This window comes from Anser brachyrhynchus, assembly GCF_964034855.1.
Source record: "Anser brachyrhynchus genome assembly, chromosome: 1".
Lineage (NCBI taxonomy): Eukaryota > Metazoa > Chordata > Aves > Anseriformes > Anatidae > Anser > Anser brachyrhynchus.
The window spans coordinates 134,368,273-134,381,200 of NC_137694.1; the positions used below are offsets into that span (position 1 = coordinate 134,368,273).

Here is a 12,928-nt window from a genome sequence, read left to right on the forward strand (position 1 = left end):
ATTTCAGTAATAAAATAGCACTGTACTTCTAAGAGAGATGGCTTTTTCACAATTTAATTCCCAAACAGTCCCTCACGCAATTTATCTCTCATCTGGCGTTAAATTTTTAAATTCAATTTTAACACGTACATTTTCTATTTAATATGAATGAGGGGCTGAATATCATTTAAAGTCAGATCTCTTCATCTTGCTCTTAGCTAAGTGCAGCTGGTTCAGAAAACTTCGAGCAGTCTGACAAATTCTGAGTCAATTCTATTTTATGAAAACAGTACTTCTTGACTCTCATTTTTAATATTAGACCGAGGACAGTTTTGTTAAATAAAATGATTTAAGGCCAGAGAGACCAAGGCCCAAGCTTGGCACTGCGACTCAGATTTGGTTATGTGGCATCTCTCGAGTCAGCTGGTTTGCCCTGGGGAGTTTGATGCAAGCAGAACTGGGCCTGTAAATAGTTCCACTAATTTTAATGGAAATATTTACCAAGTGAAGGCTTCAGGCCTTAAGTACGAAGTGCCGTGTTTAAATCAGCTTTTTTCCTCGTCTCGATAACCCATGCACGGCACAGTTTTCTTCTAGTTAAGCTGTGCCAAAAAAATTTCATGCCTCCCTATTCATCTTCACAGCCGTAAGCCGTAACATCAGGCGGTGCAATAGCTGCACTTAGGTGCGCGGAGAAATCCAGGGCACGGCACAAAATGTCGCAGAGACAAATGACATGCACTACCTCAGCCAGTTTGCAAAGTAGGTACTGAACTCGGCATGCACATCAGAAGTGGGTGTGCTGGTGGAAGCAAACAGGACAGAGTACGCCACCGACCTGAGGTGTTTACATATCCAAAGCATGTAGCAAAATTTGCTTACTATTACCCTGGCTCAGAAGCAATGAATGCTTTGGTAGTCCCGTCACCTCACAAAACAGAGGACCAGGAAATAAGCAGTCACAGCGCAGATGAATTTGGAGACGCTACCTTTGCAAACACGGAGATAAAACCAGTGATTGCATACGTGCTTTCAGACAGTTTCCACAAAACCAATCAAACGTTACGCAGTGCCACAGAAAATGGGTCTCGGAAAAGGTGGCCACATTCAACGCTGAGGCTAGTTGGCATTCGGTGTGGGTGGATCCTCATGCAAAACATGCTTATCACCTTATTTTGGAGAGATTTGAGCTTACTGTTCAGAAAGGAGGAAAAGAAAGCAAGCTTCAAGCCCCAGGAGGACACAGTGGCAAGAACCTGCAAAGGTGTTACATTATTATCAATACTACGAAGTCCACTGAGCTACTCAGGATCTGTCTGTGCTTCAGGTAACCATGTCCCCAACAGACAGCCAGTTCAGAAGTGAGGCCTGTGGAATTACTTAATTATTAATAGAATTATTTAAGGATAATGTACCACTGAAACGAGCTCATCCATAAGCAAACATCACAAGCCAAGAGGCACAGCGAGAACACGACTATCGGCTTAATTACTGCCTTCATTCCAGGTAAGAAAATGGTCATCATGAAAAACTTTAGGATATCTCTGAACCCAGAGCTCCCCCATCACCACCCCCATGGCAGAGCACCGTAATCCCAAGGGCAAGAGTCCGCCTCCTCGGGTGGGGAAGGCCCCCAGCAAAATCCCCGTCCTGGGCATGCTGAGCATTGGGCTGCTCGCACCGTGCACTTCTCCTGAACTGCAGGGGAAGTGTAATCAGCAATTCATGCTGCTGATACACCGTGTTATTTGGTAAGAGTGAGTCTTGTACCGGGGTCTGGCATCAGCCTACCCTACTGCACCCGCCCTTGGTACTGAAGGCACATAAGGGTGCCAGGCAAGTAAGTAAGGAAACCTTCATATATAAATCGGGGCGGGGGGCGCACACCGACAGCAATGCTTCCAACCAAGAAAAGAGAAGGAATCACCTCATCATGAAACCCAGTCCTCCCCATTTCCAAGGAGCTCTTGTATAAAACAGGGCTCGGCCCTGCTAGGGGAGGACGTGGCCACCGGCGGGGTGAGCCCCGCGCGGTTCCCCTCGCGGCTCCAGGTGCTCGGCACAATGCAGAGCTCGCCACCGCGGCGGTGGAAACGTGCGTCAAAATACGTAATGGCATGAGGTGCTGTCTACCCAGAAGGAAAAGCACATCCCCCAGGTCCCTTCCAGCTCTGCCAGCTCAGGGCATACGCGCTGAGTGCTGAAACATAAAGGCCAAGGAAATGATAAAAACAGGGAAATCAAGCAAACTCTGCAGTCCTGACACCTCCCAGTAATAAGACAACAATAACACCATAGAAAATACACACACACACAGTGGAGTCAAGGAGCAATTACCAAAATGAATCATGTACAGATACCTATCAGAAGGGCAACATTTCTGATTGCCATAAAAAACAACCCCAAACCACTTCCTTCTTTTGTCCCATCCTCGGGATTTGACTAAATCTGGACATAAAGGTGGAACGATCTGGCTGAACGTCCTGTCTGAGCACAGGAAAAGCACTCTGGTTAATTCAGTATGTCTGATTTTCAGCTGTCTTTACAGTCTATCTGAGAACGCTTCAGGCCAAGCCAAACAGTGCCATGAGATGCTCCAACTTCAAAACCCCGGACTAGATAACCTTGGCAAAACTGCGTTAGCTAATGTTATAAAAGCGCACTGTTTGTTAGAGAACTCACCTACATGCTAAAGTTTAACCATAAAACCTAAGTACAGTTATGTAAGCAACTGTGTACTCCAGCAACTTACTGGCACAAGAAAGCAAATGCAGTGGCTGTTTCTGATTTAGTTTAAATTCCTCGTAGGACTCTACAAGCTCTGCTGGAAAAAGGCCTTCATACCTGAGTAGGAATCCTCCCTAAGAGTCCTCATCCTACAACAACAACCCCTCATTCCCAAGGCCACAGTTCTGCGGTCCCTTTAAGCTGACCTCAATGCAGATATTTTGCCTAAAGAGGCAGCCTCCTCCTTAGTCAGCTCCGATTTTGTCTCCCTGCTCTCTTCACTGCGCTCGCAGTAGCAATTGTACAGCCCCACAGAAAACTGGATCAAGGAACTGACCTGGCTCAAACCAGATAATTATGTGGCTTACAGCAATTGTGAAACGCAGCCTTGGCTCATGCCGAAACGCTGTTTATAGGCAGGGCCCTTGCCGACATGCTACTTTTTCAGCTGTGAACTTTATGCGCTCAAACTGTGCTTCCATTGTGTATTTGCGTAGCACTTTGCACAGTGGGATCCAAGAGCACTTGTGCAATAGCCCGCAAATAAAGAGCAGTTTCTTCTACCCAGCGTAGCGCTGCTCGAGACCGTGACAGGACCCGACCAAGCTGGAACGGGACGCACAGGGTGAGATTCTCTGAAATTCAGGAAGCAGTCAGAGGTCTGCTTGTGAGTCAGACGTCTAATGGCACATTTCAGTCCGTACTGATACAGTCAGCGCGATCTAAGAGATTCACATCATACTGAAGTGGTCTCTACAAGCAAATCACACACGGGTTTCACCATTTAGGGGATAAATTTAGATACTCCAGCACGGGCCAGTGGGATACACTGGGCCATCTCAGGTCTCGCTAGACACCTGTGCTGTGCCAGCTGAATTGAGTCCAGTATTTCTATGGATCATACCTGGCACTGGCACTTCACTCACATGCAGACATCTGTTAGGTATCTAAATCCTCCTCTGAGTCCCAAATACTTTTTCTTTTAGAGGCTCCAGCACCCCAAAGGTTCTGACACCCTCAAATCGGTCTTACTGTAACAGCGGCAAGGAGACACACACCACAACACCACAGTCTGGGCACGCAATACAAGGGCAATTTTTACTGGCGGTCCATTTTTCTGACAAGCACTGTATCTGCTGTCACTACTAACTCAGTAGGACATGCAGTATTTACTACACAGTAGATAAGAAACATATTCCAGAGATGCCTCATCACACCTTGGAGTACAAAACTGCACAGAAATGTTTGTAGACAAATTCACAGAACAGAGGATCCTCTGGAAAACACGTGATTTATTCACCATGATGACTGTGCCACAATGGTCACCCCTGGAAGAGGTGGAGCGCAGAAGTCACTACAAAGAAGTAGAGCTGTTCACTGCCTTGGTCTGACGAGGGCAACTACCATTCCAGAAGCACTGCTGATGCCCAAGGTCTTAAAACTAAAGTATGTCTTAAGATGAAAAGAATAATGAAAATAATGAATGCTGCACGCTCTCTCTGTCAAAAAGATGCCACGATATACTCTGAAAGACAACAGAAGGTCCAAAACCAGCAAGGCATTTCACAAAGTGTACCCCACAGCACATCACTGTTACACTACAACCCACTTATCACGATGTGAGTCTTGGTTTTCCAATTCCTTTTTACAATACCTGCTAACATCACCTGCATCCGGTGGTAGCTATCTGTTTAGTCACGCTAAATATTGCTTAGCTGTTGCACCCAATGTGATAGAACAAAATGTCAGTCTAGCTTAACAACCCCTCCATAATCACCTGGCTTTATCACGGAAAGAAATACGATAACAGGCACTGCCTGTCAGTCTGCCTATCCTACCAGATCTTCTTCTGTGTCCCGCCTGCATGGCAACACACAACAATGGATTTTCATTGTATGTTCTCTTACTAAAAGCATTACCTCTCTCCCCAGGAGAATCGGAACTAAATGCAACAGACCCACTCTAATCCTGCATCCAGTAAGCAAAGATATGATGTTGATGGATAAAATGTAGGCCAGTCAGTCACAGGTAACAGCACAATGCGTTGGTCCACAGTAAAAAAAAAATCAAATCTGATTAAAATTAACTATCTTGCAGCATAGGAGTCTTTCTTGGGGGAAAGGGTGGAGGAAGAGATGTTGTTCTTTCCTTAGTTCAGAAAACAGAAGCCCCTCCTCCATTTTACTGCACATCAAAAATCAATGATAAAAAAAAATGTTTTTATGGCTGTTTTCTTACTTGCTTTATCTATTGCATGCCTGTCCTAGCACACAGCAGATTGCCTGCATGGATTTAAAATGACTTCTGCTCACTTGAGCAAGCCAGTTAATATGTTCTGTACTTACACACTGAATTCAATCATCAGAATACCCCAACAGTGTAACAAGACCCATCATATTACATAAATGGCAACCACTGCAGAGACAAAAGGCAATATTTTCAAACAGTGCTAACAAGGAAATCACTTTCATGTTAAAAAAAAAATCTACAAGAAAAATGTTTTCTGTTAATTTATTCAAAAAAGCTACATTCCAATTGCCATTCCTATGATTTTTTTTAACCTCTAGACTTTTTTTTTGTGACATGCTGTTGCTATTTTCTTGTTGCTATTACCACTGAAAACAGCTGCTTGCAGCTGAACAAAAATTCAGTAACAGATCAGAAGCTATGAAATGAAACACTTTGTGAATAACAGCTAGGTCACCTGGGTTTCTCGGGCAGGCAGCAAAATGAACACACAGCTCACCTCCGAAGACAAAAAATCCCCCAGCAGTTATTTAAATTAATTAGCATGCATATGCACATATTTCAATAGCCATCTTTTCTCCCCGAGCTGCACTCACCCCTTGCTTCCGATAGTCACATCCAATTCTCTTACGCTCCCAGCCACTATCTCCTGCTGCTGTGGAAAGGTCTTCGTGCGAGCCTGCACTCACAGCGACACGCTTGCCAGGAAAACGACAAGATGAAAAGCTCTCGCACCACCCCTCGCCGAGAGGAACCCCGAGCCTGGCACCCCAGCCAGCGCGACGGCACTGCAGCCCTCGGTCCAGAAAACAAACGTTTCTGAACGCCGCTGCCTTCTCATTCCAGCGTGCATTATGCCAACTGTGAAAACAAAAGCTGCTAAAAACAGCGCGTGTGCGCGAACACATGCACACAGAGCATCTCAGCTGGAATCAGCTCACGTTTTCCCCCTGTTCTCCTAAAACATCAGCGAATACAGCAGGCGTTTCTACTAAGCAAAATACAATCCTGTGCCCAGCATTGCATCGCTCCTAATTTGTTACTGTAGCTTCTGCTGATAGGGACAGAAGACAGCGTGTACTCAAAGACCTGGAGAACAAAAGAAATACTGTATGAATACATACTGCAATCTTCCGTCCAGAACTGACGGAAAGAGATAATAAAGGCTCGTGCATCTCGCCGTTTCTCTAACGCTCTAGCACTACACATAAGACAGTCTTACCAGGATTTGCAGATGTTTATCCATAGTCACTGGATACGTGAGCTTTGCATCCTTGCAAATGTGCCAGCCAGTTTGAAAGCCTTACAGAACTGAATCCGTCTCAACCTCTGCGTCTCATTTACTGTAACACAGAGGATTTTCAAAGCCATGCCTCACAACAGCTGGCTTGTTTTTGCCTGCTTCCTATGATTGACAAGTTCATACAGGCTCCGTCAACTTTAACCTTGATAAGTGAAGGCTTGGTCTGTATTGTATGTTACATCATCAGAAACTTCTGACCTCAGGGAAAAGATCTCAGAGACTTCAAAGCTTTTCCCTTCCCCCGCACCCACCCCCTGGTTTTGGTTAGAAAAGAAAAGAAAAAAAAAAAAAGATTTCTAAAAGTCCTTTAATTTTTTAAGGGTTTTTCATCTCATTTGTGAAAATCATTATCTGCGCTTCAGCAACAACAGTTCCACAAATCTTAAATATTTAAAGCGATTTTAAAAGATCAGTGTGTTACCAGGCTCCTTTCTGAACAAGATTCAAATAACCAAGTCTTTAATTTTAGAAGAGAGTCTTCACCAACAGCCCTCCAGCTTGAATTTTTTTGCATGCGTTGTGTGTACAGGAGGTTCTGCAGGGAAAGAACTGAATGCTTTCATGCTACACCAGCGTATTACCACCCCCACGCTCCCTCTGTAGAAAAAAAATGCACCACGGCCTGCATCAGAGCAAAGCTGGAGTTCCTTTCAATTTTTCTGCAAGAACACTTTAAAGACTTAGTAGAGGAACTGCAGATAAGGCTTTAATATGAACTATAAGCTCATTTCAAAAGATGACCTTAAAGAGAGGAAAACGTGACTTAAAATGTACATAAACAGTGGTTTGGTATTATGATACTACACTGATACCTAGTTAATCCACTCCCCTATTTTTTTTTGTCTCCCAAAGCTGTCAATTTGACTTCAATATATATAGAAAGGCTTCAAGAAAAGTCATTCTACCTTTACTGTTTACATAAAGCAAGGCAAGTGGTTAACAGCTTGTAACAAGTCTGCGTGTCCCCTACAGAGAAATAGAAGTTCCAGTTACCGCTTTATTTTTTAGCACAAAACTTTACTCAAATTTACTGGCATAAACAGTCTTATGCATGATAGCAAATCATAATCCGCATTGCCTAAGGGCTTCTAGTAGAAGGCGAACACTTCACAGGGTAGCTTTTACTACGAGGACAGTAAGTCATGCCATATGTTCAGAGCATAGGAACTGCTGCACCGAAGAGACAAATCAGTCACCTATTTCCAAAAATGTTTTCCAACAAGTTATTTTGGGGAAAATAGAATCTGTAATATATCAGTGTATGATGCTTTTATGGATATAACCACTGGAGACGACCTTACGTTATCTCTAATCTCCCTACTCAACTTTTATCACTGAAATAGCCACAAGAAGGTAGCTGGGTATCAAGCGATGCAACTGAAACGTAGTCTTTAGATAGTCTTCATTCTAATCCTCTTTCCAGAGAAAGCAGTAAAACCACACCAGAACAGCAACAAAAAAGAAGAGAAGCTTACAAATTGAACTCTGTCTCTCTCTCCACTTTCTCATGTGCCATTCCTGTTGATCGCACCCAGCTTTAATACCTTCAGAATCACACCTAGGGCTTCTCTCGGTTTCTAACATTTGTTAACACTCACCGTTGGGGGTGGGGGAAGGAAGTTTTCCTAAGCAGAAGCTACGCTCCAACACTTCCTTTTTCAGGCTACCGTGTCCTTGCATACCCCTAGCTGTCACTGCATGCACAGTGCAGAACAGATGTGCCAACGGCAATTAAATAAAAGGAACTTCGCTCAGTAATAAGAAGCTGGAAGTAGAAAAAAGGGGTTATGTGAAGTGGGGTGGCTACCGCCAAGCTAACAGAGAGGAACGCAGAATTCACCTAACAAAAAGGTAGAGGGGAAAAACACGCTTTTAGAGGTGTGGGGAAGAGGCATTTGGATGGGGGAGAAACAGGGCTATGTTTCTGTATTGCAGAGGCAAGCGCAGGCTTTGGAGACAGTCCAGCACCCATTTAATGAGATCCAGCAGCTGCTGGTGAGTCAGAGCGGAGCATCGCAAGGCCTTGCAGGACATGCACCTGACAGTCGCTGGGCTTGTCACTTGCTAGGAGAATTAAGAATGGGGGGGCAATGGGAGTAGTCTGTAAGGTTTGTCTGAATTGCAGGACTGACCCATTGTGTAACACGGGAAGAAAGGATGGATGGATGGATCTTCTGGGGGAGCGTGCGAGAGTCAAGAGCAGAACCAAGAGGTAACAGTGGTAGAAGGCATCTTCATTAGCACTCATTTAGCCACAACCAGTTCTAGACCACAAAATAATGCACCTGGGATGCTCTTGAAGAGCCACAAACCTCTTAGCTGAAGCACCTCTGAAAGTTTAAAAGTGGACAACAGAAGGCAAAAAAGAGTACAGTGGGACAATTTAACATGCAACTCCTGACTTGATCCTGAGGTATGAAAAGAATCTGGTTCAAAACATTGCCACTGAGGAGCTACCCTGTGCCAGTGGCCATATGTATTTAGATTAATCATTCTTGAAAGAGCAAGAATCCACACTGTGGTATTTAATTTTGAAAAGGGCATCTACATACTGGAGAGGAATATTTTTTAAAAGAACATTACACCAGATGGTGTAAGGCTAAGAGATAACACGTGACTGAAGATACAATATGTGAAATTTAGAGCAAATACACAATACCTACCAACAAAGCAGAAGACCACCCTTTTTTCTCCCCTCTCTCTTCCTCTTCCCTTTGAAAGGCTGGATTAAATAGTAATTAAAATGGTATCCACCAGAGAATTGAAGCCTCACCCATATGAGGAAAATTCACAACCACTCTAGCAAAACGTTGATAAATACACGAATGAGGTAAAACTTCTTAAAGGCTTTAGGGAGGGGAGAAAAAAAAAAAAGCTTCTTCAAACATACCAGCAACCAGACAGATTATAGGGAGAAAGAACAATAGTAAGAGTACTAAGGAAATAAGGCATGAGATAAAGTCTACTTGACTCCCTTCACATTTGTGAGAGCAAAGAACAACCCATGTAGGAATTATTTTCAACTAACTGGCGAGGAAGATACCAAAGGATGAGGTCCACAATTCATTGGGTTGCCAAGAGTTACCAGGTCTAGATGAAAATCACCTTAAACTCACATAGGAAATTGTTGAACTAGTAGCTGTGATGCATAACTATCCATTTGTACAGTACCTGGACAACGGTTTGAGCAAAGTGACACATGCAGCGTTTGGGGAAGGAAGATGTGAGGCTACTAAGGAGGGTAAGAGGAAGAGAGCAAGAGTAAAAATATATATATTCATCATGAATCCAGAGAACTTCAGATCTGTAAATTTAATATTTAAATTAAGCAAACAAGTAGAAATTATATAAAGAGATTCAGTAGATGCACAAACTGGCATGTTAAAAAGACTACTACTCATGTGGGCTCATGCAGAAAAGCTGTGCCTCAAATGCATTACTCTTCTTAGACGGGTCACTACATATGTGGACAACAGAGACCTGGACGACAGAGACTATTGTGAGTTTTAAAAGATTCTCAAAAAAACCCCACAACTATCTCCAGAGGCTCCTGCAACTTTACCTGCCATCGGACAAAGTCCTCTCTTTCATCATCACATGACAGACAGCAGTGCTTCCCGTACCTAGGTGATTTACAAAAGGGGTGAAAAAGAAGGCGGCAACAGCTCTTGGTGAGAGGACTTTCTATCACTGAGTGAACGGGTCACAAAACAACAGATGAAATTCAGACATAATAAACGTAAAGTAACCCACAGGACAGCTTTTCATATACCTCAACAAAATATACAACATATACAATAATATATAACTGAAATTACTGCTATGCAGGAATGAATATCTGGGTTTCACAGACCATTCTATGAAAATATCTCAAGCAACAGCCAAAAAAAAACGAAAAAAGGTTAATAATAGAATCGCAGAATGGTTTGGGTTGGAAGGAACCTTAAAGACCATCTGTGGTGGTTTTTACCCAGCTGGGCAGCTGAACTCCACCACAACCACTCTCTCACTCCCCCTCCTCAAGGGAAAGGGGTAGAAAATATGATGAAAAGGGCTCAAGGGTTGAGATAACAATGGGGAGATCACTCAGCAATTATTGTCATGGGAAACACAGACTCAGCATAGGAACATTAAAAAAAATATCTGTCTATCACTAGTGGACTACAACAGCAAGAAACTAAAAGCAACCCCAGATCACGTTGCCCCCATCTACCTTCTTCCACCTCCTCTCCCTGAGCAGCACAGGGCAATGGGGGCTGCGGTCAGTCCCTGACGCTTCGTCTCTGCTGCTCCTTCACGGTCCCTCCCTGCCCCTGCTCCCCGTGGGGTCCCTCCCACGGGATGCCGTCCTGCCCGAACTGAGCCTGCGGGGGCTGCCCACAGGCTGCAGCTCTTCAGGAACTGCTCCCACACGGCTCCGTACCACGGGGTCCATCCCCCAGGAGCAAACTGCTCCAGCACGGGTCCCCTTTGCCACGTAAACCCAAGACACCACCTAATTCCAAACCACTGCTATGGCTGGGGAATACCTTCCCACCAGACCAGCTTGCTCAAAGCCCCATCCAACCCGGCCTTAAACACTTGTAGGGATGGGGCATCCACAGCTTCTCTGGGCAACCTGGTCCTGTGCCTCACCACCCTTGTAATAAACAGATTCTTCCTAATACCTAATCTAAATCTCCGCTCTTTTAGTTTAAAAGCATGTCCCTTTTTCTTATCCCTACACCCCCTGACAAAGAATCACTCTTCAGCTTTCTTGCAGGCCCCCTTTAGGTACTGGTAGGCCACTGTAAGGTCTTTGTGGAGCCTTCTCTTTTCCAGGCCGAACAACCCCAGCTCTCCTGTCTTTGTAGGAGAGGTGCTCCAGCCCTCTGATCATCCTCATGGCCCTCCTCTGGACTCATTCTAATACACCCATGTCCTTCTTGCGTTGGGGGCCCCAGAGCTGAATGCAGTGCTCCATGTGGAGTCTCACGAGAGCAGAGCAGAGGGGGAGAATCACCTCCCTCGCCCTGCTGCCCCTGCTTCCGATGCAGCCCAGGATACAGCTGGCTTTCTGGGCTGCAAGTGAACACTGATGGCATGTGTTGAGTTTTTCATCCACCAGTACCTTCAAGTCCTTCTCCACAGGGCTTCTATCTATCCACTCATTGCCCAGTCTGTATTCACGTTTGTGATTGTCCCAACCCAGGTGCGAGACCTTGCAATGGGCCTTGTTGAACATCATGAGGTTTGCACAGGCCCACCTCTCAAACTTGTCAAGGTCCCTCTGGATGGCATCCCTCCAGCATGTCAACCACACCATGCAACTTGGTGTCATCCACGACAAGGAAACATTATGTTACCTTATGAATTCATAGTGCACCCTGAAGTTGTTGCAGTTCTCCCACTGCTCCAAAAGCAACACGGGAGATAGTGGAAAGACACGAAGAGGGCAATAAAGACGGCAAAAATCATGCATTAACCCTCTCAGAGGAACTGCCCCCTCCTGCAAAAGAGATGCTTTTCCTCACATCATCACAAATCTATAGATGGATGTCAAAAGTCAATGTGAGTCCAAAATCAGTTAGATTTTTCTGAAAAAAATAAATACACACATACACACACACACACATATATATATCAAGGGCTGTTAACAACAAATATTTAGGATTGCACCTCTTAGATGCAGATAACCAGAGGCTGGGCAAGGATACCTGGAAGCATGGCTCTGTGTTAGCCTTGTTTTTATTTTCTCTGAGCATCTGCTACTCCTCAGTTAGACAAAGGAAACCTGACTGGGAAGACGTTTGGCTTGGCCTAGCACGACTGTTTTTTAAGAATCAGCTTCTTTCATATACGAGGGAGTCTAGGTTACAGTATGTCACAGTGTGATAGTTATTCAGCTATTATTAGTCAGTCAAATACACTAATATACTGGAAGGACATAGTGGTTCGTGGCAATAAAACTTGTAATAATGACAAGTGTTTACAGATATCTAAGAAAATGAAAGGCTTGGGACTTCTAACACATAAACACACGCTGATGGCCTTACTCTCCTTTGTTCTTTATATGAATGGGAAGAGCTACAGAAGTGTTTTTTCAGCTTCAGACCAGGAAAATACATACTTTAAAACAGCCCAAGATTGCACTGGATCATCTATTAGACTGTATCATACACATGATGACATCAGTGGCAAAAAGGTGGTCTGATAGATGCATTAACAATCTGCATCTTACTGATAAAGAGCTGCAAGTGTAAATAGAAAGGGCGTCAGCAGCTCATGTTCTTAAAATCTGTGTTACTAGCTAAGAACCCGGGAGGAGGATAAGCACGCTAGCTCTCCTGCACTGCCTCCAGATGACGACAGAGAGCTGCACGCAAGCTGCTGGTAGGGGAAAGCTGTTCTGGCTGAGTGAAAAGCACGTCTTCTCATTTTAACTCAATCTCCCTCGAAAACGAGCGCTTAAAGGTTTAAGTCCTTATTATGGCAGTCCTTATTATAGTTAAACTGATTTTAAAAAGAGGACACTTCACAAGCTCTTGAAAAAAATGAGTATGTGGAAATCGCTATTACACTGAACATTAGATCGAAAAGTAATCTCGTGCATATCGTTTTTTTTTCCTACAAAATACTACATGTTAGGTAATTCCATACTCAGCAAACTGGTAAGGAAGATTTCTTTTCTTT

General features: G+C 44.2%; 1 protein-coding gene across 7 annotated transcripts in view; it reads right to left on the minus strand.

The window, feature by feature from the left end:
- SHROOM2 (shroom family member 2) overlaps positions 1–12,928 on the minus strand; it is a 127,575-nt gene that overhangs the window by 20,444 nt on the left and 94,203 nt on the right. The window contains exons 1-2 of one of the 7 annotated variants that reach the window (XM_080583632.1): positions 5,550–6,084; positions 1,175–1,235 (exon numbers count right to left, since the gene is read on the minus strand). The exons of the other annotated variants lie outside the window; for them this stretch is intronic. The gene's annotated coding sequence lies outside the window, so the exon portion shown is untranslated. Of the gene's footprint in view, positions 1–1,174; positions 1,236–5,549; positions 6,085–12,928 lie in introns of those variants that run through there. 7 annotated transcript variants of the gene reach the window in all.